The sequence below is a fragment of the Leucoraja erinacea genome, unplaced genomic scaffold, assembly GCF_028641065.1.
Source record: "Leucoraja erinacea ecotype New England unplaced genomic scaffold, Leri_hhj_1 Leri_128S, whole genome shotgun sequence".
Classification (NCBI taxonomy): Eukaryota; Metazoa; Chordata; class Chondrichthyes; order Rajiformes; family Rajidae; genus Leucoraja; species Leucoraja erinaceus.
Window position 1 is genome coordinate 141,242 of NW_026575550.1, and position 25,767 is coordinate 167,008.

General features: G+C 47.6%; 2 pseudogenes; one reads left to right on the forward strand and one right to left on the reverse strand.

The window, feature by feature from the left end:
- The first annotated feature begins 12,898 nt into the window (after positions 1-12,898).
- Positions 12,899-13,002, forward strand: LOC129715644 (U2 spliceosomal RNA; annotated as a pseudogene).
- Positions 13,003-23,461: 10,459 nt separating this feature from the next.
- LOC129715645 (U2 spliceosomal RNA) lies at positions 23,462-23,575 on the reverse strand (annotated as a pseudogene).
- Positions 23,576-25,767: the final 2,192 nt, after the last annotated feature.

The following is a 25,767-nucleotide window of genomic DNA, read 5'->3' on the forward strand; positions in this document are numbered from 1 at the left end:
CTGACAAACAATGCTGCTTATGACAGACCAGAGAGCGGTGAATAATTTCAAGGTAGATTATGAGTGCAGTATTGATTTTCCAGTAACCATGTTTTTAGATGTTTGGTAAATGAGGTAAAGGTTGGCAGATCCCGTATGACACGGTGTCGTGTTCCAGGTCTGCGACGGTCGATATGAAAACACTGACTGCCCAAAAACACTTTTCCTAAATGGGACTAGACAATCACATCTGGAGCCTGCTCTCATTCAGTTTCATTCAGTTTAGTTTAGAGATACAGTGCGGAAACAGGCCCTTTGGCACATCGAGTCCGTGCCGACCAGCGACCCCCGCACACTCACACTCTCCTACACACACACTAGGGACAATTTATAATTTTACCTAAGCCAATTAACCTACGAACCTGCACGTCTTTGGAGGGAGGAAACCGGAGCACCCGGAGAAAAGCCACATAGGTCCCAAGGGGTTACACAAAAAAGCTGGAGAAACTCAGCGGGTGCAGCAGCATCTATGGAGCGAAGGAAATAGGCAACGTTTCGGGCCGAAACCCTTCTTCAGACTGATTGGGGGCGGGGGTGGGTGGGGACAAGAAAGGGAAAAGGAGGAGTAGCCAGAAGGCTGGGGGATGGGAGGAGACAGCAGGGGGGCTGAGGAAGGGGAGGAGACAGCAAGGACTAACATAGGTCCCAAGGGGAGCGTGCAAACTCCGTACAGGCAGCACCCGTGGTCAGGATCGAACCTAGGTCTCTGGCGCTGTGAGGCAGCAACTCTACCGCTGCGCCACCGTGTCACCTCATTGCCACCTGCACACTCTGGGTATGTTAAGGTGCTGCCCCTACCAGGGCATTTAGGGAGAATTTCTCTGCCTAGCCACCCCATAATAGGAATCGGAAGGGTAATTTTTTCACACAAAGGGTTAAACGTGGAACAAGCTGCCAGAGGAGGTAGTTGAGTCTGGGACTATCCCAACGTTTAAGAAACAGTTGGACAGGTACGTGGAAAGGATAGGTTTGGAGGGATATGGACCAAATGCAGGCAGGTGGGACCAGTGTAGCTGGGACATGTTGGCTGGTGTGGGCAAGTTGGGCCAAAGAGCTTGTTTCCACACTGTATCACTCTATGACTCCATGACGTGCAACTCACATGTTGACCACTAGATGGGGGTGAAAGGAGGTTCTGAGGCTCCATTGACCCAATCTCAGCGGTAGGGATCTGACTGTCCCACACAATGTCTGTGAATTTCTGCAGCATTACTGAGGGGGGCAGAGGGTGAGATTGACCCAGGACCAAAGGTTGACCCAACCCAGTTTAAACAAGGATACTTTTACATGGTACACAAAAAATGCTGGAGAAACTCAGCGGGTGCAGCAGCAACTATGGAGCGAAGGAAATAGGCGACGTTTCAGGCCAAAACCCTTCTTCAGACTTTTCTTCAGAAATATCACCAGACTATCCAGTCAGAAAAAATACTATACATGATTACAATCATGTCCATGTTCCAAAGTGTACAGATACAGGATAAATGGAATAACATTTAGCGCAGGATATGTCCAATACAGTTGGATTAGTTCAAAGTTCTCCAATGAGGTAGATGGGTGGTCATGACTGCACTCCAGCTGATCAGACGACTACTCAGTTCCCTTGTAACAGCTGGGAAGAAACTGTCCCTGAATCTGGAGGTGTGTGTTTTTAAACTTCTGTACTTCTTATCCGCTTGAAGAGGGGAGAAGACTGGGGGGAGACTGGTCCTTGGTGATGCTGCTGGCCTTGCCGAGGCAGCGTGAGGTGTAGATGGAGTCAGTGGAAGGGAGGTTGGTTTGTGCGATGGTCTGGGCGGTGCCCACACTCTGCAATTTCCCACAGTCTTGGATGGAGCTGTTCCCAAACCCCGATGCATCCCGATGAAACACGTTCTACAGCGCATCTGCAGAAGCTGGTGAGAGTTGCTGGGGACATGACGAACTTCCTCAGCCTTCTAAGGAAGGTGTGTCTTCTTGGTCATTGCTTCAATATGGGTGGTCCAGGAGAAGTTGTTGGTGATATTGACTGGTGTGGTTTCTTGGCCATAGCTTCGATGTGGCTGGACCACGATAAATATCTGGTGATATTTCCTAGCTCCAATATATACAGCAGTGTCCTCATTATCTTCTAATACGATACGATAGAAATGTATTCATCCCAGGAGGGAAATTGGTCTGCCAACAATCATGAAACACAAGGTTTGAAACATGAATTTATAGTGATGAGTGGAAAGGATTGGGGATGTGTAAAGATTGGGGGTGGGGGGGTTTGATGGCCACCAGTCTGTTGCTGAAGGTGCTCCTCAGGTTGACCAGTGTGTCACGGATGGAGTGACCTGTATTGTGCAAGATGCTCTCCAGTTTGAGGAGCATCCTCCCCTCCAAGACCAACCTCCCGTGAATCCAACTCTGCCCCCAGGATGGAGCCAGCCTTCCTGATGAGCTTGTTGATCCTGTGGCATCCACGGCCTTAGCCCTGCTGCCCCAGCACACAGCAGCGAAGAGGGTGGCCACCACCAATGGATAGAACATCTGCAGCATCTTATTGCAGACCTTGAAGGAGCGGAGTCTTCTCAAACAGTACAGACTGCTCTCTCCCTTTGCCCCCGATGGGCTCTTCAGTAATTGAAAACAACCGTCTTCCCTGTTTTTATTTAATGATCCCTATTGCTCTTGGATTCCTTCCTGTCAGTTCCAATGAGTTGAGCTCAATTTCTTCCGTAGAGTAGTGAGGCTTGGCTGAATCGTGATGCCACAGCTTACCTCTGTGCATTCCCACAGTGAAACCACACAGGAACAAGATCAAGTCAAGTCAAGTCAAGTTTATTTGTCACATACACATACGAGATGTGCAGTGAAATGAAAGTGGCAATGCTCGCGGACTTTTGTGCAAAAAACAACAAAACAACCAAACAAATTTTAAACACAATCATAACACACATATTCTTTTACATAATAAATAATAGAAGGAAAAAACGTTCTGTAGAGTTAGTCCCTGGTGAGATGGGCGTTTACAGTCCGAATTGCCTCTGGGAAGAAACTCCTTCTCAACCTCTCCGTTCTCACTGCATGGCAACGGAGGCGTTTGCCTGACCGTAGCGGCTGGAACAGTCCGTTGCAGGGGTGGAAGAGGTCTCTCATGATTTTGTTTGCTCTGGAGTTGCACCTCCTGTTGTATAGTTCCTGCAGTGGGGTGAGTGAAGTTCCCATAGTGCGTTCGGCCGAACACACTACTCTCTGCAGAGCCTTCTTGTCCTTGGCAGAGCAATTCCCAAACCAGATGGTAATGTTCCCGGACAAGATGCTTTCCACCCCCGCTGCGTAGAAGCACTGGAGGATCCTCGGAGACACTCTGAATTTCCTCAATTGCCTGAGGTGGTAAAGGCGCTGCCTTGCCTTACTCACCAGTGCTGAGGCGTGTGATGACCATGTCATATCCTCAGAGATGTGGACTCCCAGATATTTAAAACAGTTCACCCTATCCACAGGATCCCCATTTATACTCAATGGAGTGTATGTCCTCGGATGATGTGCCCTCCTAAAGTCCATGATCAGCTCCTTCGTTTTTTTGATGTTCAAGAGGAGGCTGTTCTCATGGCACCAGAGTGCTAGATCAGCCACCTCCTCCCGGTAGGCCTTCTCATCATTGTCTGAGATCAGGCCCACCACCACAGTGTCATCAGCAAACTTAATTATTGAATTGGAGCTGAACCTAGCCACACAGTCATGTGTGTACAGGGAGTACAATAGGGGGCTGAGGACGCAACCCTGGGGCGATCCTGTGCTCAGGGTGAGGGACTTCGATGTATTCCCTCCCATCTTGACTACCTGGGGCCTGGCGGTGAGAAAGTCCAGGACCCAGGCACACAGGGAGGTGTTGAGCCCCAATTCCCGTAGCTTCCCGGCCAGTCTGGTGGGGACTATCGTGTTGAAGGCTGAACTGTAGTCTATGAACAGCATCCTCACGTAGCCCCCCTTCTGGCTGTCCAGATGGGAGAGAGTGGTGTGCAAGACCTGAGAGACCGCATCGTCCGTGGACCTGTTCGGACGGTATGCAAACTGCAACGGGTCCATGTTCCGAGGGAGGAAGGCGCAGATGTGATTCTTCACCAGCCTCTCAAAGCATTTCATGACTACCGAGGTAAGGGCCACCGGACGGTAGTCATTCAGGCAGGCTGGGGAGGCATTTTTTGGTACCGGCACAATGATGGATTTTTTGAAGCAGGCAGGGACCACGGACTTGTCCAGGGAGAGGTTGAATATTGTAGTGAGCATTGGAGCTAGCTGCGTAGCACAGGACTTGAGTACTCGCCCCGAGATGCCATCGGGGCCTGCAGCTTTTCTCGTGTTCACCCGTGTCAGTGTCCTCCTCACGTCGTGCTCGGACAGCGAGAACGAGGAGCGGCCTCCAACAGGAAGAAGCCGGGGACTCTGGTGCTACTCACTGTCGCCGTCGCGGGGCTGGCCGAGTCCGGAGCGGTTGGAGCGGTGGAGGAGTGCTGCTGCTGCTGCTGCTGCTGCTGCTGCTGCTGCTGCCGATGCCGCTGCTGGGTCGGAGGCTGCCACTGCAGGTCTGCGGACGGCGGCACCGGGAGCCCGCGGATCCCTGGAGGGAGACCGCTTTTCGGGGCTCCTGCAACGGCGAATTCTCCCGCCCGTGTTGCGGGGTTGAAGAGCTCCTGGAGCGGGGCCTCACTACACCGCCCCGCGCGGCTGGAATGGCCGCGGGACTTTGCGAGCGCACACCGGGGGCTCCAACACCAAGACCCGGTGTGCGACCTCGCACCACCCGGCGTGGCTTCCATGGCCGCGGGACAATCGCCATCGCCAGCCGGGGGCTTTGACTTTGACTCTGACATCGGGGGGGGGGAGAGTACAGTGGAGAGATAAGTTTTTTTTGGCCTTCCATCACAGCTATGTGATGGATGTTTATGTAAAATGTAATTATGTTGTGTCTGGGGTCTATTTGTGTGTAATGTATGGCTGCAGAAACGGCATTTCGTTTGGACCTCCAGGGGTCCAAATGACAATTAAATTGACTCTTGACTCTCTTGACTCTTGACATTCCTCCCTTCAGCTTCAGTAGCCAGCCCGCTGTCAGTATTGTCGATAGTCGGCAGACCTGGAGTGGTGTTGCCCCTCTCGAAACGAGCGTAGAAGGAGTTCAGGTCGTCAGCTAGGGAGGTGCCGGCACATGCGGATGAGGGATGAGATAAGGACAAGGCTGACGTATCGAATGTTGGCTGCGACAGGTATGTGTTTCTTCTCTGACCCTGTGGAACAAGGAAAAGGTCAGACATTTCACACATGACTGTCATTCCAATATCGTCTTAAAGATGAGGACAATGGGTTCAAGGTGAAAGGGAAAAGATTGAATAGGAAACTGAGGTGTAACTTTTTCACATAAAGGGTGGTGGGTATATGCAACGAGCTGCCAGTGGAGGTAGTTACATGGTAGGTACAATGGACAGGTACATGGATTGGACAGGTTTGGAGCGATATGGGCCAAACACAGGCAGGTGGGACTAGTGTAGCTGGGACATATTGGCCGGTGTGGGCAAGTTGGGCCGCAGGGCCTGTTTCCACACTGTATCACCCCATGGCTCTATGATTCTTGTTCCAATATATTCCTATGAGGAGGAAGTACTCAATTCTATTCACATGTATTCAAGAGAAAGTTAGATTTACCTCTTAGGGTTAATGGAATCAATGGATAGGGGGAGAAAGCAGGAACGGGGTCCCGATATTGGATGATCAGCCTTGATAATATTGAATGGTGGTGCTGGCTCAAAGGGCCGAATGGCCTACTCCTGCAACTATTTTCTATGTTACATTCAAGGACAACCACCATGAGGGGAAGTGGGGGGGGGGGGGGGAGAGATCAAAGGTAGACCTAGTGCGGGGGGGGGGGGGGGGGGGGGGGGGGGGGGGGGGGGGGGGGGGAGGGAGGGACAATGGAGGATCCGGGCGAGCGAAACTTTGTAACTTTGTTGATGCCCTTTATTTGTCGACCCTTTGCATACCTTCTATGCAAAACTTAGAATTTGTGGCTTGTCACACATAGAAACATAGAAATTAGGTGCAGGAGTAGGCCATTCGGCCCTTCGAGCCTGCACCGCCATTCAATATGATCACGGCTGATCATCCAACTCAGTATCCCGTACCTGCCTTCTCTCCATACCCCCTGATCCCCTTAGCCACAACTAACTCCCTCTTAAATATAGCCAATGAACTGGCCTCAACTACCCTCTGTGGCAGAGAGTTCCAGAGATTCACCACTCTCTGTGTGAAAAAAGTTCTTCTCATCTCGGTTTTAAAGGATTTCCCCTTTATCCTTAAGCTGTGACCCCTTGTCCTGGACTTCCCTAACATCGGGAACAATCTTCCTGCATCTAGCCTGTCCAAACCCCTTAAGAATTTTGTAAGTTTCTATAAGATCCCCTCTCAATCTTCTAAATTCTAGAGAGTATAAACCAAGTCTATCCAGTCTTTCTTCATAAGACAGTCCTGACATCCCAGGAATCAGTCTGGTGAACCGTCTCTGCACTCCCTCTATGGCAATAATGTCCTTCCTCAGATTTGGAGACCAAACCTGTATGCAATACTCCAGGTGTGGTCTCACCAAGACCCTGTACAACTGCAGTAGAACGTCTCTGCTCCTATACTCAAATCCTTTTGCAATGAAAGCTAACATACCATTCGCTTTCTTTACTGCCTGCTGCACCTGCATGCCTACCTTCAATGACTGGTGTACCATGACACCCAGGTCTCGCTGCATCTCCCCCTTTCCCAATCCCACACGTGACAATAAAGTGTCTTTAAACAATTCATTAATTATCGTGACTGAAATAAATATTTCCAAGTAAACAGTTACATTCCCATTATTAAGAACGGCTAGTGTATATATATTTCTCAGTTTAGTTTAGATATGCAGCGCGGAAACAGGCCCTTCGGCCCACTGAATCCGCTCCAACCAGCAATCCCCGCACATTAACAGTATCCCACACACACTAGGCACAATTTGGCCCATATCCTTCTGACCCTGGCCTAGGTTCAGTTTAGATTATTGTCACGTGTACCGAGGTACAGTGAAAAGCTTTTGTTGCGTGCTAACCAGTCAACAGAAAGACAATACATGATTTCTATCAAGCCATTTACAGTGTATAGATACATGATAAGGGAATACCGTTTAGTGCAAGGTAAGGCCAGCAAATTCCAATCAATGTACCTGTACAAGGGCACAAAAATGCTGGAGAAACTCAACGGGTGCATTTTGTGCCTAATTTGGAGTAAACCCTCTATGTGTAGGAAGGAACTGCAGATGCTGGTTTATACCGAAGATCGACACAAAATGCTGCAGTAACTTAGCGGGACAGGCAGCATCTCTGGAGAAGGGCACAAAATGCTGGAGTAACTCAGCGGGACAGGCAGCATCTCTGGAGAGAAGGAATGGGTGACGTTTCGGGTCGAGACCCTTCTTCAGATATTCCAGTTATCTATTCCAGTTCTGCAGCTCAGACAATGCTGCAGAACTGGAATGTCCAGACCCTTCTTCAGACTGCGAGTCGGGGGGAGAGAGGGAAACTAGAGATATGAAAAGATACAGAACATACCGGCAATGATGGCTCAGGAAAGGTGGAGCTCACAATGGCCCAGTGTTGGCTGTGGAGAGGTGATAATCAAGGGATATGAAGAGTTAAACTAGCAGGATTCGTACAGGTGTTAGGGGCTATGAAGGCAGCAGAATGGGGATAGGAGGGAGAGATAGATCAGCCATGATTGAACGGTGGAGTAGACTTGATGGGCCGAATGGCCTAATTCCGCTCCTATCCCTTATGAGCTCCTATCAGGCCGACTAGGGGTGGGGGAGGGACGGAGAAATCGGTTTGGAGGAGAGATGGCACACATTCTAAACACAAAGTTGTGGAGGAACTCAGAACTCTGAATGAAGATGGCTCAGTTCAGACTCATCAGGCCGTAGGGCTTGTCTCCACGCTGGTGTTTCACGCTAGTCAGGAGAATTTCGACCCGAAACGCCACCTATTCCTTTTCTCCATACTCTCTACTCGGTTTAACGCGGGAACTATATGTTCTATGGCTCACCGATGGATTGAAAGATACAGCATGGAAACAGGCCCTTCGGCCCGCCCAGTCCAGGCCGACCAACATGCCCCATCTAAGCTAGTTCCAATTGCCCATGTTTGGCCCATATCCCTCTAAACCTTTCCTATCCATGTACCCGTCTAAATGTCTTTATACACATACCTCCTTTGGCATGATCAGCCTGAAGAAGGGTTTCGGCCCGAAAATAAAACGTTGCCTATTTCCTTCGCTCCATAGATGCTGCCTCACCCGCTGAGTTTCTCCAGCACTTTTGTCTACCTTCGATTTTCCAGCATCTGCAGTTCCTTCTTGAACATTTTACCTCCTTTGGCAGCTCGTTTCTTACACCCACCATTCCTTGTTTGAAAAAGTTACCCTCAGGTCCCTATTAATTCATTCTCATCTCACCTAAACCTATATTATCTGGTTCTCCATTCATCTATTCCAAGCAAAAGACTATGCACTCACCCTCTCATGATTTTATACACCTCTATAAAAATCAGATTCAGATTCAGATTCAATTTTAATTGTCATTGTACAGTACAGAGACAACGAAATGCATTTAGCATCTCCCTTGAAGAGCGACATAGCAAACGATTTGAATAAATAATAATAAGTGGGGGAGGGGGGTGGTGATTGGCAGTCACCGAGGTACGTTGTTGAGTAGAGTGACAGCCGCTGGAAAGAAGCTGTTCCTCGACCTACTGGTTCGGCAACGGAGAGACCTGTAGCGCCTCCCGGATGGTCGGAGGGTAAACAGTCCATGGTTGGGGTGAGAGCAGTCCTTGGCGATGCTGAGCGCCCTCCGCAGACAGCGCTTGCTTTGGACAGACTCAATGGAGGGGAGCGAGGAACCGGTGATGCGTTGGGCAATTTTCACCACCCTCTGCAATGCCTTCCGGTCGGAGACAGAGCAGTTGCCATACCATACTGTGATGCAGTTGGTAAGGATGCTCTCGATGGTGCAGCGGTAGAAGTTCACCAGGATCTGAGGAGACAGATGGACCTTCTTCAGTCTCCTCAGGAAGAAGAGACGCTGATGAGCCTTCTTGATCAGAGTAGAGGTATTGTGGGTCCAAGAGAGGTCATCGGAGATGTTGACTCCCAGGAACCTGAAGCTAGAAACACGTTCCACCTCCGTCCCGTTAATGTGGATGGGGGTGTGCGTGCCGCCTCTGGACTTTCTGAAGTCTACAATGAGCTCCTTGGTCTTCTTGGAGTTAAGGGCCAGGTTGTTGTCAGTGCACCATGCTGCTAAGTGCTGGACCTCCTCCCTGCAGGCCAGCTCATCGTTGTTGCTGATGAGGCCAATCACCGTTGTATCATCTGCATACTTGATGATGGTGTTAGTACCATGTACAGGTGTGCAGTCATAGGTGAAGAGGGAGTAGAGGAGGGGGCTCAGCACACAGCCCTGAGGAACGCCGGTGTTCAGGGTGAGGGTTAAAGAGGTGTGCTTGTCTAACCTCACAGACTGGGGTCTGTTGGTTAGAAAGTCCAGTATCCAGTTGCAGAGGGAGGGGTCGATGCCCGGGTTACCGAGTTTGGTGATCAGTTTTGATGGTATAATGGTGTTGAATGCTGAGCTGTAATCGATGAACAGCATTCTTACGTAAGTGTCTCTGTTGTCGAGGCTGGAGAGGGCGGAGTGAAGTGCCGTAGAGATAGCATCCTCCGTACTCCTGTTCTTGCAGCAGGCAAACTGATAGGGATCCAGTGTGGGGGGTAGGCAGCTTTTGAGGTGTGCCAGGACCAGCCTCTCGAAGCACTTGGTGATGATGGGGCGGAAGTCGTTGAGGCTTGCCGCAGTGGAGTGTTTTGGCACTGGCACGATGGAGGTGGTTTTAAGTCATCCCTCAGCTGTCTGCGCTCTATGGAATTAAGTCCTAGCTTGCCCAACTTTTCACTTGAGCTCAGGCCCTCAAGTCCTGACAAACTCCTCCCAAATCTTCCCTGCACCCTTCTCAACTTAAGACACCATTCCTATAGCAGTGTGACCAAATCTGAACGTGTTACTCCAAATGCAGCCTCGCCAACGTCTTGTAGAACAGTAACATAACATGCAAACTTCCATGCTCAATACCTTGACTGATGAAGGCCAATCTACCAAAAACCTCCCTTAGCATCTCATCAACCCGAGACGCCACTTTCAGGGAACAGTGTATCTGTACTCCTAGATATCTCTGCTCTACAACACTCCCAAGGGTCCTACCGTTCACTGTGAAGGTCCTGCTACGGTTTGACCTCCTAAAATGCAACACCTCACACTTATCTGAATGAAGCATCAACCATGCTTCTGCTCACTTGCCCAGCTGATCAAGATCCTGCTGTCATTTTCGATAATCATCTTCGATATCTACAATTCCACCCACTATAGTGTCATCTGATAACTCGGTGCCATGAGTTTGTGGAAGGTAGTTTCTCCAACATTCTTGTCCATCTTCGATGTCATTGTGTTTAGTTTAGTCTAGAGATACAGCCTGGAAACAGGCCCTTCGGCCCACCGTGTCCGCACTGACCTGCGATCTTCCATATAAAGTTCTATCCTACACACGAGGGATATTTACAGAGGCCAATTAACCTACAAACCTTATGGACTCCGTACAGACAGCACCGGTGGTCAGGATCAAACCCGGCTGTAAAAGGCAGGAACTCTACCGCTGCGCCACTGTTATTGACACAATGCCCAAATCCCCGCACAAACCAAGCGTTAAACCCTGCGGGATTTGTGAGCATGGTTCATTGGGCTGCGCGCTGCGCCCAAAGATTGTCCCAGCAAATTTCCCACAACGCGTTTTCATCCCAGCTAAATGTTACAAGCATTTGTTATTCCTATAGCTATATTGTGCAGGCTCACCGCTGACGCCGGAGAGATATGTGAAGAGAGCGAGTCCGTACATCCCAGGAGTGTCTGAAATGATGGCTGATCTATCTCTCCCTCCTAACCCCATTCTCCTGCCTTCTCCCCATATCTCATGACACCTGTAGTAATCAAGAATAGTAAGATTAAACGAGAACTTACCAGTTCGAAGTTTGATCTGTATTTTATGAGGAGTAACGTTGAGGGAATACATGAAGAGCCCGCTAGTACGCTTGCGTGTCATTCTTCAAAGCAGCGGAGTGAATCACAGATACCTGTAATGACTTAAGCATAGTAAGATTAGAGAAAAGATACCAGTCGTGTTTATGATCAAGGGTGGGAGCGGAGGGCATGTATTCCCTCAACGTTACTCCTCATAAAATACAGATCAAACTTCGAACTGGTAAGTTCTCGTTTAATCTTACTATTTTACTTCGGAGTCACGTGAGGGACTCCATGAAGATTTCAAAGCTCTGTGATTCAAGCCGTGGAACGAGTCCATCATCACGTCTGCCTTGGTTTTGGGGAGAATAGTGATAACATATTAAACATCAATATGATATATATATAAATATCCATAAAGTTAATAATAATTGATAGCCCCTGTTTTTTGGGGTAAATTATGGTATAGAAACTTAACAATGTTTCTGAAAAAATTCCAGTTTCCATTACTGGTTTGTTATAATCTTTAGAATGTTCTTTCCGATGGCCATCCTGCAGTCCTGAAGATTTTATCCATAGGAAACCTCCAATTTAAATGCTGCCGACGTTGCTGCAGCCTGGTGGAGTGAGATTTTACTTCGGAGTCACGTGAGTGACTTCGTGAAGAACCCGCTTACAACGCATGCGTGTCATTACGCTAACGCATTGCAACTCGTCATTGTCGGGAGGAAGGATGTTCCTCCCAAACGGCGGGGTTTTCGAACCTGCAACAGTAAGGTAAGTGAACATCGTTCTTTACTTACCTTTTTTCTACAGAAGGCTGTTGGAAGCTGGCGGGGGAGAAGTCTGCAAGCGCCGACAAGGACAGCAGGCAGCCAGCAACGGCCGGTGGCACGACAGTCTCCCTTAGCGGGAGTTCGTGCGACTTCAGCTCCGGGAAGAAAATACCAACAAGGGAGCACTCCGGTGCCGACACAGCCCAAAGACCGACGCTACATGGGCCTGGGGCTGTGGAACAGGTAAGAAAATTCCTTACCTTTTCTTATTCTTTCCAGGAAGGCTGACGAGCTGCCGTTTCTACAGCAGCAGTCAGCCAGCAACGGAAGTCGGCACCACTGTCTCCCATAACGGGAGCGAGTGCCAACTTCACCCCATACGGGGTGGAGGGAAAAACAGAGCCAACAACCCACAAAACAGTGGGTTGTATTAGGGCTCTGGCATTTTTTTAAATTAGCGGGTCCTTAGGAACAGAAGGACCAGCCCCGTAAACACCGGGGTCGGTCCGAGCGGCTCGAACCCGACACGCAGGGAACGACGTTCACCAGGGGGAAAAAATTAAAAGTCGGGAACAGCAGGTAAGAGACTCTGCGTTTCCTTCCACTTACCCTTTAGGTGCAGACATGGACCGGGTCCATGTAAGCTGCAGAAAGACCGCGGAGTGCAGGCAGCCGGCAGGAGAACAGCAACGGCAGCCAGCAGCGGCAGCGGCAGCCGACAACGGCAGGAGCAGCAAAGGCACTTCAACTCCCGGAGGGGAAAACACATGTGCCCGACTTCGCTCCCGCAACAGGGGGCAAATTCATTTCTGGGGCAGTATGCCAGTCTCGCTTTGGAAGCGAGTCTGGCTTGAAGCAGCGCTACCGGCCAGCGCCGAGGCCAAGGACATTGCAGTGCAGTTGACTGGCTGCAATCCACCGTGAGGGACCAGTAATGTGAGTACCGGGGTCGGTCCCAGCGGGTTTTTTAGTTAGAGTGATCGCTTCTTGGCCTTTTGGCTAAGATCAACTATAGTAGCTGTTTATTATCAGTTTTAAATCTGATACGTCCCTTATCTAAGGACCATATAAGCAGGAGTCCCCAGAACTGAGGGCATTAGAGTGGGGTTGACCGGCTGAAACGACCGCGAGGGACCAGTACCGTGAGTACTGGGGTCGGTCCCAGCGGTCTGAGATAAACGAGCAGCCAGGAGCGCTGAGAGCGTTGGAGCCGGGTTAAAGAAAAGGACTAGGTGGAATCAGCTGTGCCAGATGTCCTCCACACCGGCCATATCCACTCCACGGAAGGAAGGACAAAGCTGGAGAAGGAGGACTGTGGAGCAGCGGGCAGCCAGCAGCAGCCAGCGGCACTTGAATCAACCGTAGTGGGATCAGCTGTGCCCAATGTCGGGCCTGCACCGGCCAGAGCCATGCGGCCGAGCGGTAAGGCTAGACACAAATCAAACAAGGTAGTGGACTCAGAAGGGTCCGACTTTGCATAACCGCCGGCGACCAGCGCCGAGAGCGCTGGAGGAGGAAGAAGTGGTGTATGGAGCCTTCCTCCAACGTGATAAACCCACAGCAGTACCTTTTTTGAGGGCTGCACAGTGCTTCTACCCCATCAGAGGGGAGCACTGCGGGTCAGTTCTGGGCTGACCTGCAAGAGGGGTCCGCAGAACAAAAGACAAGTGGGCAGGAGGTAAGCCCCACATGGGTACCCCGTGCGGGACCCTAGAGATCTCTAACTCTATAAAAAGAGTAGGCAGGACCCTGATGGGCCAGAGCCTGGTAAAATAACGTCCCATGACCCTACCCTAACACAGCAGGGACTCTGCTGGACATGGTGGCTGATTACTTTAACCAAGTCAAACATGGGTAGACTTGGATCCAGGATGGCAATAGTATTACTATATGTCTGGCCACAAACGCCAACAAGAAATATTTACAGAGACTGGCCAGACATCTGCCACCTGGCAACGGTGAGGCATTACAGGTGCCCAGCGTAAACCAATGCATTTGGCAGCATATGGGGACGAACATCAGGAACCAGGACCTCAAGATCCAGAGAACCTTAAAGGGATTGACGGAAGGCATCATAAGCATACACCCGCACCTGGACTAAACGTAGGTAACCAAAGACCATCAAGACGCACTAGCTCTGTTTAGTAATATTCAATATGACCGGAACTACATGTGGAAGGCTGCCATTCAGCCAGCACTGGGACCCTAAAATGCTACCATTTGCAAACAAAGAATCGTGTGTGAACGAAGCCAAGACACTGGGGCTCATCAAGGCCAGCGCAAGGGCCTATTTTGGAGCACGATACCAGCCACAGGCAAGGCCATAAAAAATGTGGCTCATACCAGTGGCAGTGCCAGAAATCAATATAACCCGCAGGATCCTTTTTTAGGGTATGGCCAGGGCGGCCACCCTGGAAGATGCGGAAGCCTCAACCTCCCACACAACCCCGAACAAGAGATATCAAACCAGAACCTCCTTTTCAAAAAACCAAGGAAATAACACAATCACCGGTAACCATGGAGGTAGGTGGGTGTGGTTTCTTCTGTTAAAAAGGGACCTACGATGGTGGGGGAGGGGAGGTTGCAACACTACAGTTATGTATGGTATATAATCACTACAGATTCATATAATCTCAGCAGTATTCAGGGTTATCTGATAGGATTTACTCATCCCAATAACCCCAGTACAACATACACCAGAATGGCATTTTGTACTTACATAAACCAAACAATCTAAAAACCCACATGGTGCTACAAAAATTGTACACAAAAGGTGTGATTGAGCATACTTTTCTTTTCATGGAACATTAGAATTTGTATCAAACATATTTATTAAAAATAAAATAGAGTGGGGTTGCAGGATTATCATTGATTTTTTCAGCCCTAAACACATTCGTTCAAGATATTCATTTTAAGATGGATACTCTTATTACTGATAAAGACTTGGTGTCAGCTGGGTTTTTTCTATATGGCAGGCATTGACTTAAAAGAGGGGCAAACATCAGCCCCAATATTATTTACTAAAATTCTAAAACCAGCTTGGCATTGTTATGTAAACAAAGCCATAGGGTGATGTATTTCCCCCGTTCTGCCCCATCAATGGGGTTCTAGGGAAAATTCAACTAGACGCGGCATCTGCAATTCTCAGAGTACCCGACTGGCCTACTAAATCATGGTATTCGGTCATACAGGGGATGGTGTTAGAACCATGTTCCCTCATGAACATAGCCAAATTTATTAATTCATCTAGTGACTGGGGCAGTCATCCATGCCATAAGACTATGGATTTATTGATTTGTAGAGTCTAAAAGACCCACTACACGGCATGGGGCTGTCAGACAGGACGATGAATCTCATCTCATCTGCACTAAGACTGTCAACACGGAAGCAGTACCTTGGACACATCAAGAAATGGGGCATATACTGCTTGGACAACAACCTCGACCAAAAGGCCAAGAACATTCTGGCCGTATTGGAATTTTAACAAGCCTCCATTATGATAATCGATGGAGCTACAGTGCCATCAATAGTGCCAGAAGTGCACTCTCCAATTACCTATCACAAGGAAGGGAGCGGCACACGGTGGGAACGCACCCCCTGGTAGGAAAACCAGGTACTCCGAAATCTGGGAAGTGGGTGTTGTTCTACACATGCTGACGAGCTGGTAGCCCATAGCAGCATTGTCACTTCAGTAAAGGACCATGAAGATGGTTATGCTCATGGTGTTATTTACCGCACAACGAGTCCAGCCATTAAGCAAACTGAGCCTGGACTCCTTGATCATCTCACCCGAGAAACTGGTGTTTGTCATACAGGATTTAATAAAAGAAAACAGACCAGGTTCATCGGGTCAAGTGTTTGAATTTATGGTATACCCATATGACGAACGACTGTGTATAGCAAGACACATCCAACAATACATAGAATATACTAAGAGCATTCGAGGTCAGAGAATGGCGTTGTTTTATCTCTTACAAGAAACCGCATGAAAGGGTCACGACCCAAACTATATCAAGGTGGCTCAAATGTGTCCTAAAGTTGGCAGGGATAGACACTAATGTTTTTTTAACTCTCATTCCACCAGGGCTGCAGCAACATCCGCAGCAAAAATTCTAGAGGTACCCACAGACCAAATCCTCGGAATGGCAGGATGGTCATCCAAAAGGTTTTTTCCAAAGTTTTATAATAAACCAGTTATTTTTGGAACCATCATTGTATTCAGAAACCATTTTACGTTCAACAATATAATTTGCCAGAAAGGTTACAAGGCTATGATTCTCCATGTAAAAAATTTTATATATTTTTCGTTATACCACACAACTTTTTGTATAAGTGTGTTTTAAACTTACTAATGATGCTCTCTCCCAATACCCAAGGCAGTTGTGAAGCATGGACTCGTTCCACGGCATGAGGTCACAGAGCTTTGAAATCTTCACGAAGTCACTCACGTGACTCCGAAGTAAAATAGTAAGATTAAACGAGAACTTACCAGTTTGAAGTTTGATCTGTATTTTATGAGGAGTTACGATGAGGGATTACTAGCCCTCCGCTCCCACCCTCTTATGATCATATCACAAACTGGTATATCTTTGATAATCTTACTATGTTAGATCATTATAGGTTCCTGTGACCTCACACCGCTGCTTTGAAGAATGACACGCATGCGTTGTAAGCGGGTTCTTCACGTAATCCCTCATCGTAACTCCTCATAAAATACAGATCAAACTTCAAACTGGTAAATTCTCGTTTAATCTTACTATTTTAACCCAGTTAGTGTTTACACCAACTTTGGTCAATACTATGTTAGCCATTTAGCTGGCCTGGCCTGTTATTCTTTAATGAGGCTATCTGTAGTTGATGAAAAGTTCCTCTTCTGTGCCACTGATGGTCTTGGTTTGTTCCATGTATATTTGTAGATGTCTCACAACAGTCAATCATCTGTAGGGTAGGCTCTAAAAAGGTTATGTTAAGGCCCGCTGACCCCTGTCTGTTTTGTTCCCTAATTCCTGAATATAGAAGTGTAAGTTGCCAGGTGAACTGGTCTAGTTATCCAGCCTTAATTTGGTAGGGACTGAGTCCTTAGTGCCGTGACCTAAGCCATCAGCATCATAGTTTTGAAAAATGTCAAAACCTGTAATGACAGCGCTGTGGCTGGAGCCCAGTTCTTTAACAACGTTAAGACGATGCTGATGTCCCATATTTGGGAATACTCGGTCTTTGGGGAATTCCCATAAAATTGTCCTCCATAAGCTGTTGTTCCGTTCTCTTGCCATAGGTAAGTAGATGGACCACTTCTGGCACAGTTGATGTCACTAATACTAAGCCCCCCGTCGGTTAACAAAGCTGCCAAACAGGCTGGATGATGTATTATGGTTGCAACACATCTCCCATTAGTTTATGTATTTTAGACATTGTCTTTAGGTTGATTGTCTGTGGCCCGCTGTGATCATGTCCATTGCTCTGGCCGTCAGTCCCAGATGTAATAGCGGCGCTTTCAGACTCTACGATTTAAGCGATTTATATGTTCATGGCACGGGTGGTTTTTCCCCACTCTTCATCGTCTGTTTAGGATGGTGCTGCATGGTTCTAATCTAATTCCCAGTACCGCCGAGAATCATGGTTGGGTAGGTCAGTGGGGTACTATTAAAAACACCCCTACTGATGAGGTTGCCAAATTGTGTTGGCCAGATTGTTACATGATGTAGATTCCCTTTCACCCATGTGCTACCACAGTTGATATGTGCTACCACAGTAGTATTGTTAATTTATAATCTAATAACCTGTTTAACATATTCCAGAGCAACATGACTTTAGGCCATGAAAAACACCCAACATTTCCAGGTAGTTATGCCCAGTGTTAGTAATAATGATGCTTCCTGTGTATTCCATCTTCCTCCACAGCTGGAGATGGAATTGGTAACACACCATCCTAGTGCATAACAATGCATATGTAGGACCATAGACTGGTTGCTGACAATGATAGGATTGGAGCAATGCCCAATGTTATCTTTCCACCATTTAGTTCCAATATGGCTTCTGTATGGCTTCATCATTTTATCGAAATGATCACCATTAATTTTACTTCGGAGTCACGCGAGTGACTTCGTGAAGAAGCCCGCTCAGGGCGCAGGCGCGGCCATTACGCCCAGCAGTGCAACAGCGGCGGCAGCTGGAGTCAGGCTCTCCAGCTGCACTTTAAAACGGACCGTCAGGTAAGTGGACGGTGCGTTGGGAAACCGGAGAGAGTTGGCGTTAGTATTTTTGCACAGCAAAATGTCCCAACGCAGAAAGCTTTCTCAGAAAACTGCCCGTGCTCTAACTCCACCGGAGGAGCCTATTCCAGCGGGGCAGCAACCGGCGGTAGTACCGCTCGAGGAGCGGTTTGCAATTCCCAAGACCGAGCCGGTCCCAGTCACGCCAGAGCCTACACGGCAGGCTGGGAAAGCAACCCGGAAAACCAATCGGCCGGTCGACTCCGACTCGTCGGAGGGGGAAATGTCCTCCCCAAAACGGAGGAGAGACAACCGCCTGAGTTGCATTCAGCAGCTCTTGGAGGGGATGGTCTACCGAGAACAGCAGCGCTCTCGGGCAGACAGGACAGGCGCCTCCTCCATAGTGTCGAGTCCGGCACTTCCCTTTGCAACCTCAGACCTAGAACTGGAGGCTAGCATTGGTGACCAGGGCAGGGCTGGTCTGGAAAAGGGGCAGGCGGAAGGAATCGAGAGTGTGCAGGGTGTGCAGGAAGAACAGCTGCTGGGTGTTGTGGATCGTTTTGTCGCTACCCCACGGGTTGGAGCACCTTTGGAGCCGAGGATGGCGGCCAGTATAAATCACCTGTCGAACAAACCTCTTCAGGAGAAGGTGCTCGCCCAAGTGCTGGAGGAGCACACAGCACCAGACAACTGCGAGGCTCTTAAGGTTAAGAGTCTCAACAGTCAAATCTGGGGAAATGTGGGGGGACCAATACGGGCACAAGAAGTAAAACTCCAGCGGATACTTCGCCTCCTCACGTCGGCCATCACAGCTTATGCTCGTTGCGTACAGACGGAGGAGATGACTACACACCAGCAGGATGTGCTCGCATTAATGTGTACAACTCAGTTTGAGTTGAATAACCTTTGGAGAGAAAACATCAGACCTGCCCTCAACCCAAAGTTTGCCGGCTTGTGCAAAACTCCATCTATGGAATCCGACTCATTATTATTTGGAAATTACCTCAATAAACAACTCAAGGATATGGAGGAGGCATCCAAAACCTTCAGCCTCATGAGGGCAGGCCCAGCGACAAGCAAGCCGAGAACATTTCTCACACCCAGGCGGCAGCACACCACTGCATCCACCAGTCGGCGTCCGGAACATGGGACTGGTGAAAGCTTGGGGCCGCACTATCCCCAAAGACCTTTTTTAGGTCAGGGCCCGCCGCGGACCCCCTGGAAAATGCGCCTCCCCCCAACATCGCCAGCACGTCGACAAGGCAAAGCACAACGGAAGAAAAAATCACAAAGCCGTCAATAACCATGGAGGTAGGTGGATCTGGTTCCTACCAGCATACAGAGAATAAGGGTGCCTTACTAACAGGGGGAAGGTTACACTTGTTTAAAGAAGCATGGGCATTGATCACTAATGATAAATATATACTCAATAGCATTGGAGGGTATAAAATTGAATTTATTTCAAAAATACCGCCAGTTCAACACCGGCCCGAAAGGGTATTTTTTCTCTCCAAAAAAGAACAACAGGAGGGACAAGCTGAACTGGTGAGACTTATAAACAAAGGGGTCATAGAAAAAAACTAAACATGAGCCCTTGGAATTTGTTTCCAACATATTTACAAAAACTAAAAAAGATGGTGGATGTCGCATCATCATTGACTTAACATCCCTGAATGATTTTGTTAAGTATATACATTTCAAAATGGAAACATTTGTGACTGCTAGACAACTGATTTCCAAAGGATACTATATGGCAAGCATTGATCTCAAAGATGCTTACTATCTGGTACCTATACATAAGGATTATAGCAGATACCTTAAATTTATCTGGATGGGGGAGCTGTGGCAGTATAAAGCACTGCCTAATGGGCTTACTTCAGCCCCAAGACTATTCACTAAAATATTAAAACCAGCCATGGCAACGTTAAGGAAACTTAATCATATAGTCATGGCATATTTGGACGATATCCTCATAGTTGGGAAAACTATGGAATTGGCTGTAGCAGCAGTATCAGCTACTAAACAGCTCCTAGAAGCTCTAGGGTTCGTCTTGCATTCAGATAAATCCAAGTTAAATCCATCCACGATAATGGACTACCTGGATTTCACAATTAACTCAGTCCAAATGACTATTACCCTGCCAAGGGAAAAGATGATTGCATTAGTACAATCATGCAATAACTTAAAGATTAACAAAAAAACAACTATTCGACAAGTGGCAGCAGTAATTGGCAAAATGGTAGCAGCATTTCCAGCTATCCAATTTGGACCTTTGCACTATCAAAATTTGCAAAGAGCAAAGGTAAAGGCATTAAAACAACATAAAGGTCATTATGACCGAGTCATGAGTTTACCCCCTGAAGCAATATCAGAGCTACAGTGGTGGATACAAAACATTTGGCATAGTTGTAGTCCTATTGTTATTACTAATGCTACTTTAGTACTCCAAACAGATGCCAGTGCTAAAGGCTGGGGAGCAACTAACTCCATATCCAGCACAGGTGGTAGATGGACTAACTTAGAATCATCATTACTATCTACACTGGGCATTAATTATTTGGAAATGTTGGGCGCCTTTTATGGTTTGAAAGCATATGTATCCAATATGCATCACTTGCATGTTAGATTACAAATAGACAATACTACGGTGGTGGCTTACATTAACCATATGGGCGGCATAAAATCTTTATCATGCGACAAATTGGTCAATACGATTTGGCAATGGTGTGTCGAAAGACATATTTGGCTTTCAGCTACCTATCTACCAGGTAAGCTAAATACAGTGGCGGACACCAGGTAACGCAAATTCAATGACAACATCGAATGGATGTTAAATCCTAAAGCATTTGCTAAAATTGTAAAGCAATATGGGAAGCCAGATACCGATTTATTTGCATCAAGACTGAATCACCAATTAACTACGTATGTCGCGTGGGAACCAGATCCAGAGGCAGCAGCGGTAGATGCATTCACGCTGGATTGGGGAAAGTTCTTTTTCTATGCCTTTCCTCCCTTCTGCCTCATCAGTCGGGTACTTCGCAAAATCCAGATGGATTCAGCATCTGGAATTTTGGTGGTGCCCGACTGGCCTACACAGCCATGGTTCCCAGTACTCCATGACATGGTGGTGGAATCACCAATGGTGTTTCCCAGTCATCCAGGGTTATTGACTCACCCAGTGTCAGGCATCAGCCATCCATGCCATCAAGACATGAATCTCCTGGGTTGCAGATTTTAAACCGACCCTATCTGGACCTGGGATTATCACAACAAACCATCACCACCATGTCAGCATCCCTGAGAACATCTACAAAGAGGCAGTACCTAACCAACATCAAGAAATGGGAGAGGTACTGCCAAGAAACGGGGACTGCTTACGAAACAGCCACAGTAGCCTATGTTCTCGAGTTCCTGGCCTACTTACATCATCATGAGGATATGAGCTACAGTGCCATCAACACGGCACGTAGTGCCCTCTCCAACTACCTCAAACCTGCAGGACATCAGCCCATGGGGTCCCATCCGCTGGTGGTCAAACTGATGAGGGGCATATATAACATCAAGCCCCCCAAGCCTAGATATACTCAAATTTGGGACATCAGTATTGTGCTCACATACCTTCGGGACAGACCACCAGCAAGATCCCTCAGCCTTGAGCAATTGACATTAAAAACGCTCATGCTTATGGCTCTAGTATCTGCACAGAGGGTCCAGTCATTGCATAAACTTCGACTGGACAGCATGGAAACAACGTCAGACCAGGTTACCTTCACTATACAAGGTCTGATAAAACAAAGCAGGCCAGGAACATCCAACACGCTAGTGGTATTCCGGGCTTACCCACCAGAGCCACGATTGTGTGTGGTGACCCTCATAAAAATTTATATTGACACAACCCATAATATCCGAGGAAGTGAAAGAGCCTTATGGGTCAGCCACAAAAAACCACATGGCAGGGTAACGAGCCAGACCATTTCAAGATGGTTAAAACAGGTATTGGAAGCTGCTGGGATAGACATTAATGTATATAAATCTCATTCCACCAGGGCAGCATCCACATCATCGGCAGCAAGGATGGATGTGCCTATTGACCTTATCCTAAACAAAGCAGGATGGTCGAGGGAATCCACATTCCGGACGTTCTATGACAAGCCGTTGGTGAAGCCTGATTTATTTGCAGCAAAAATATTAGAAACTGCAAATATTTAATTTAAAGCCCGGGGGAGCCATTTGTTTTTGTTATTGTTAATAAATACCGTTTTGTTTTGAAAACAGATTCATTGGTTGATTACAATACCACTTCCTTCCTCAAGAGCTTTCGGCAGTGAGTGAGTAAAACTGTTACACGGTTTGAAATCACAGAGCTTTGAAATCTTCACGAAGTCACTCACGTGACTCCGAAGTAAAATAGTAAGATTAAACGAGAACTTACCAGTTTGAAGTTTGATCTGTATTTTATGAGCAGTTACGATGAGGGATTACGTGCCCTCCGCTCCCACCCTCATTACATGGATCAAACTGATAATTGATGTCTCTTTATTCTTCACTATGTTACTTCAAATACGTGTGTCTGTCTGTGATTCCGCACCGCTGCTTGGAAGCATGCCGCGCCTGCGCCCTGAGCGGGCTTCTTCACGTAATCCCTCATCGTAACTCCTCATAAAATAGAGATCAAACTTCAAACTGGTAAGTTCTCGTTTAATCTTACTATTTTAAGAGCTCATATTTTGGCCCTCTGTAAATCTTTATAATGTAAGGGTTTGAATTATGTGGCTGGAAACCCATATTCCCAGTACCACCTGTTGCCAAAATTTTTGCTACCAGTCTGATGGATGGTTTATCCTCATGTCAATGATTTTGCTGTATGCCTTTATTAAGGTTGTAACCTCTGTTGGCAAAGTTACTGACATGAGGAACTGAGTTATTGGTGAACCCCAAATAATCCCTTTAGTTTGAAGGCTTTAATTTTTATTTAATTGGATGGATAATGAGTCCTAGTTTCCAATAATTGTTAAGTGGCTGTTACCGTTTGTTCAGCCCGTCCTAAGTTCCCGCACAATTAGTATGTCATCCAAAGAAGCCATTACCATTGTGTGGCTGGTTGTTATATTTTGTAAATAACCTAGGTGCTAATGTAAACACATTAGGTAGTGCTCTATACTGCTAGAGCTGAGCCATCCAATTAGATAAAATAACGTCCGTGGTCACCTGTTATGGGTACTGAAAATAGTAAGCATCCTTTGAATCAATGCTTGCCATTTTCGTTCTTAAAACGAATATACTTAACAATAGAAAAGGTTTCCGTTCTTAACGAATATATCGTATTATTTATTTATTTATTTGTTTTTAATATATGGTCCCTAGATAAGGGACATATCAGATATTTAAACTGATAAAAAACCCAGATATTATGCTTGATCTAGGCCAAAAACCCGAGATCTGATCTATGTTTGATGCGTCAAGCGCCATATCCTATTTTGTTAGGAAGGGAATGCGTAGATAATAATTCTTCCCTTACAATGCAGCTAAAAACCCCTCCGTTGCTGATGTCCAGTGTCTGTATCCCATATGACATATTTGGTAATTGGTGATTATGTCTGGATACGAGTAGATCGGCATCTGGTGTTCCATATCGTGTAGAAACATCAGCAAATACTATAGCCCAATATCCATTTGGTGTTCTCCTCCAAATTCCTCTCTCGATATATCAGCTGGACTAGAAAATTATGTGTTGTAAAATTCTATTGTGTATCCCCGGATACTGTTTAAGATACGAGTGTCAAAAATTATTTATTCGATGTCTTCTCGCACCAACCTCCTTGCTTCCTTCTGGTTTTACTGGTTTCATCTGGATCCCCGAGGTCGTGTGTTGTGGGTGTACACATCTTCAGATATAGGGGCGATACCTTTGAGGATGATGTTTGGACGTTTAGATGAGCTCCAATTTGGCTTCATTGTCCAACTCCTTGACCTTCTAGATCGGTCACCTCCAAATAAAGATATTGCTAGGAGGTTTCGGGTTTACACAGGCCCGTGTCAATCCCGGTAGGATGTAACCAGATGCATAAATTGATTAGTTTAGTACATTCAGGGATTTACAATCCCCAGTGGCAAGTGGTGTCAGCTAATGTTTGCCCCTGCAGTAGAGAGAGAACATATGGTCTATGCTGGTTTCTAACCTGGTTTGTAGATCTTTCCCAGTTAGCTTTACTCACAGCTGGAATGTTGTTCCCCCTGAAACATAGACAGACATCCCATGTGACTTCCCAGATGGGAATGGAATTTGTCAGTAAATTTTTTGGACTGCTAAATCCTTCAGTCACAACATAAGTATTCCTGTATTTCTATCAGGAAATGACCAATAATGCACTCTATGTACTTTGTGACTTAGAAAAAGCGTCACCTCATTATTATAGCTGTTACATCTGTTACCTGTCCAGGGTTTGCCCTAGACTTGACCCCAGCACTCTTCTGACAAAAGAGTCTACTGGAGGGAGAGAAGCATGATTATAGCCCTAAGAAAAGGGTGCTTCCTTCTCCCTAAGTCTGTCTTTTCCTCCAGCACTTCCCTATAATAGTGGAAGTGAGATACAGCCCTGTATAAGGTGCTGCTATGGGACTTACCCACTGGAGGATTTGCTCTTCTCTTTTTTGGACCTGCATCGCTGCAAACGCGGTATGTTCTCGCAGGTGCAGGTCCCGCAGTGTCTACGCGTCGCAGTGCTCACGGGCACTGAGTTCCCTGTAGTGCGGTTGGCCTGCGGTGCTCCAAAGCGCGGTGCAGTGCTCACGGCACTGAGCCGCCCGTCTACCGTTAGCCTGCGGTGCTCCAACGCGGTTCAGTCCTCTCGGGGAGCTGGCCGCTCGCAACCGCAGGTAAGGTGGCTTAACGCGGTGCAGTGCTCCCCACTGGGCCGCTCCTTCCTTAATTGGGCCTGCGGTGCTCCAACGCGGTGCAAGTCCTCTCGGGGAACTGGCCGCTCGCGACGCAGGCCCAGCAGCTCCAACGCGTACCCGGTGCTCACGGGCACCGACCGCTCGCCGCTACCTCCAGTCTCTCAGCCCCACGGACCCATGCAGCGCTCCTTACCCTGTAGGTCCCTGGGCTGTTTCCCGAGTCATCAGACCGACGGCTCCGGAGTGCTCCACCGGCTGTCGGCGACCCGTACACCTGCTGGAGCTAAAGTCGCACCCGCTCCCGCCAAGGGAGACCGTCGTGCCACCGGCCGTTGCTGGCTGCCTGCTCCTACATAGCAGCTCTCCCCCGCCAGCTTTCCACAGCCTTCCTGTAAACAAAGGTAAGTAAAAAAGAAACGAAGTTCTCTTACCGTTGTTGCAGGTTTCCAAAAACCGTGCCGTTTGGGAGGAACGTCCTTCCTCCCCCAATGACTCGTTGCAATGCGTGTAGCGATAATGACACGCAAGCGTACTAGCGGGCTCTTCATGGCGTCCCTCACGTGACTCCGAAGTAAAATCTATATATCTCTGCCTTTAATATTCCACTGACTTGGCCTCCACAGCCTTCTGTGAGTTAGGGAAAGCTTTTGGATAGTCTTCAAGGAAATGAATTTCTGCAGCACTTTGTGTGTTTGGACAGGTAGGTTGTTGTTTTTTTTTTGTTTTTTTATTAGGAACA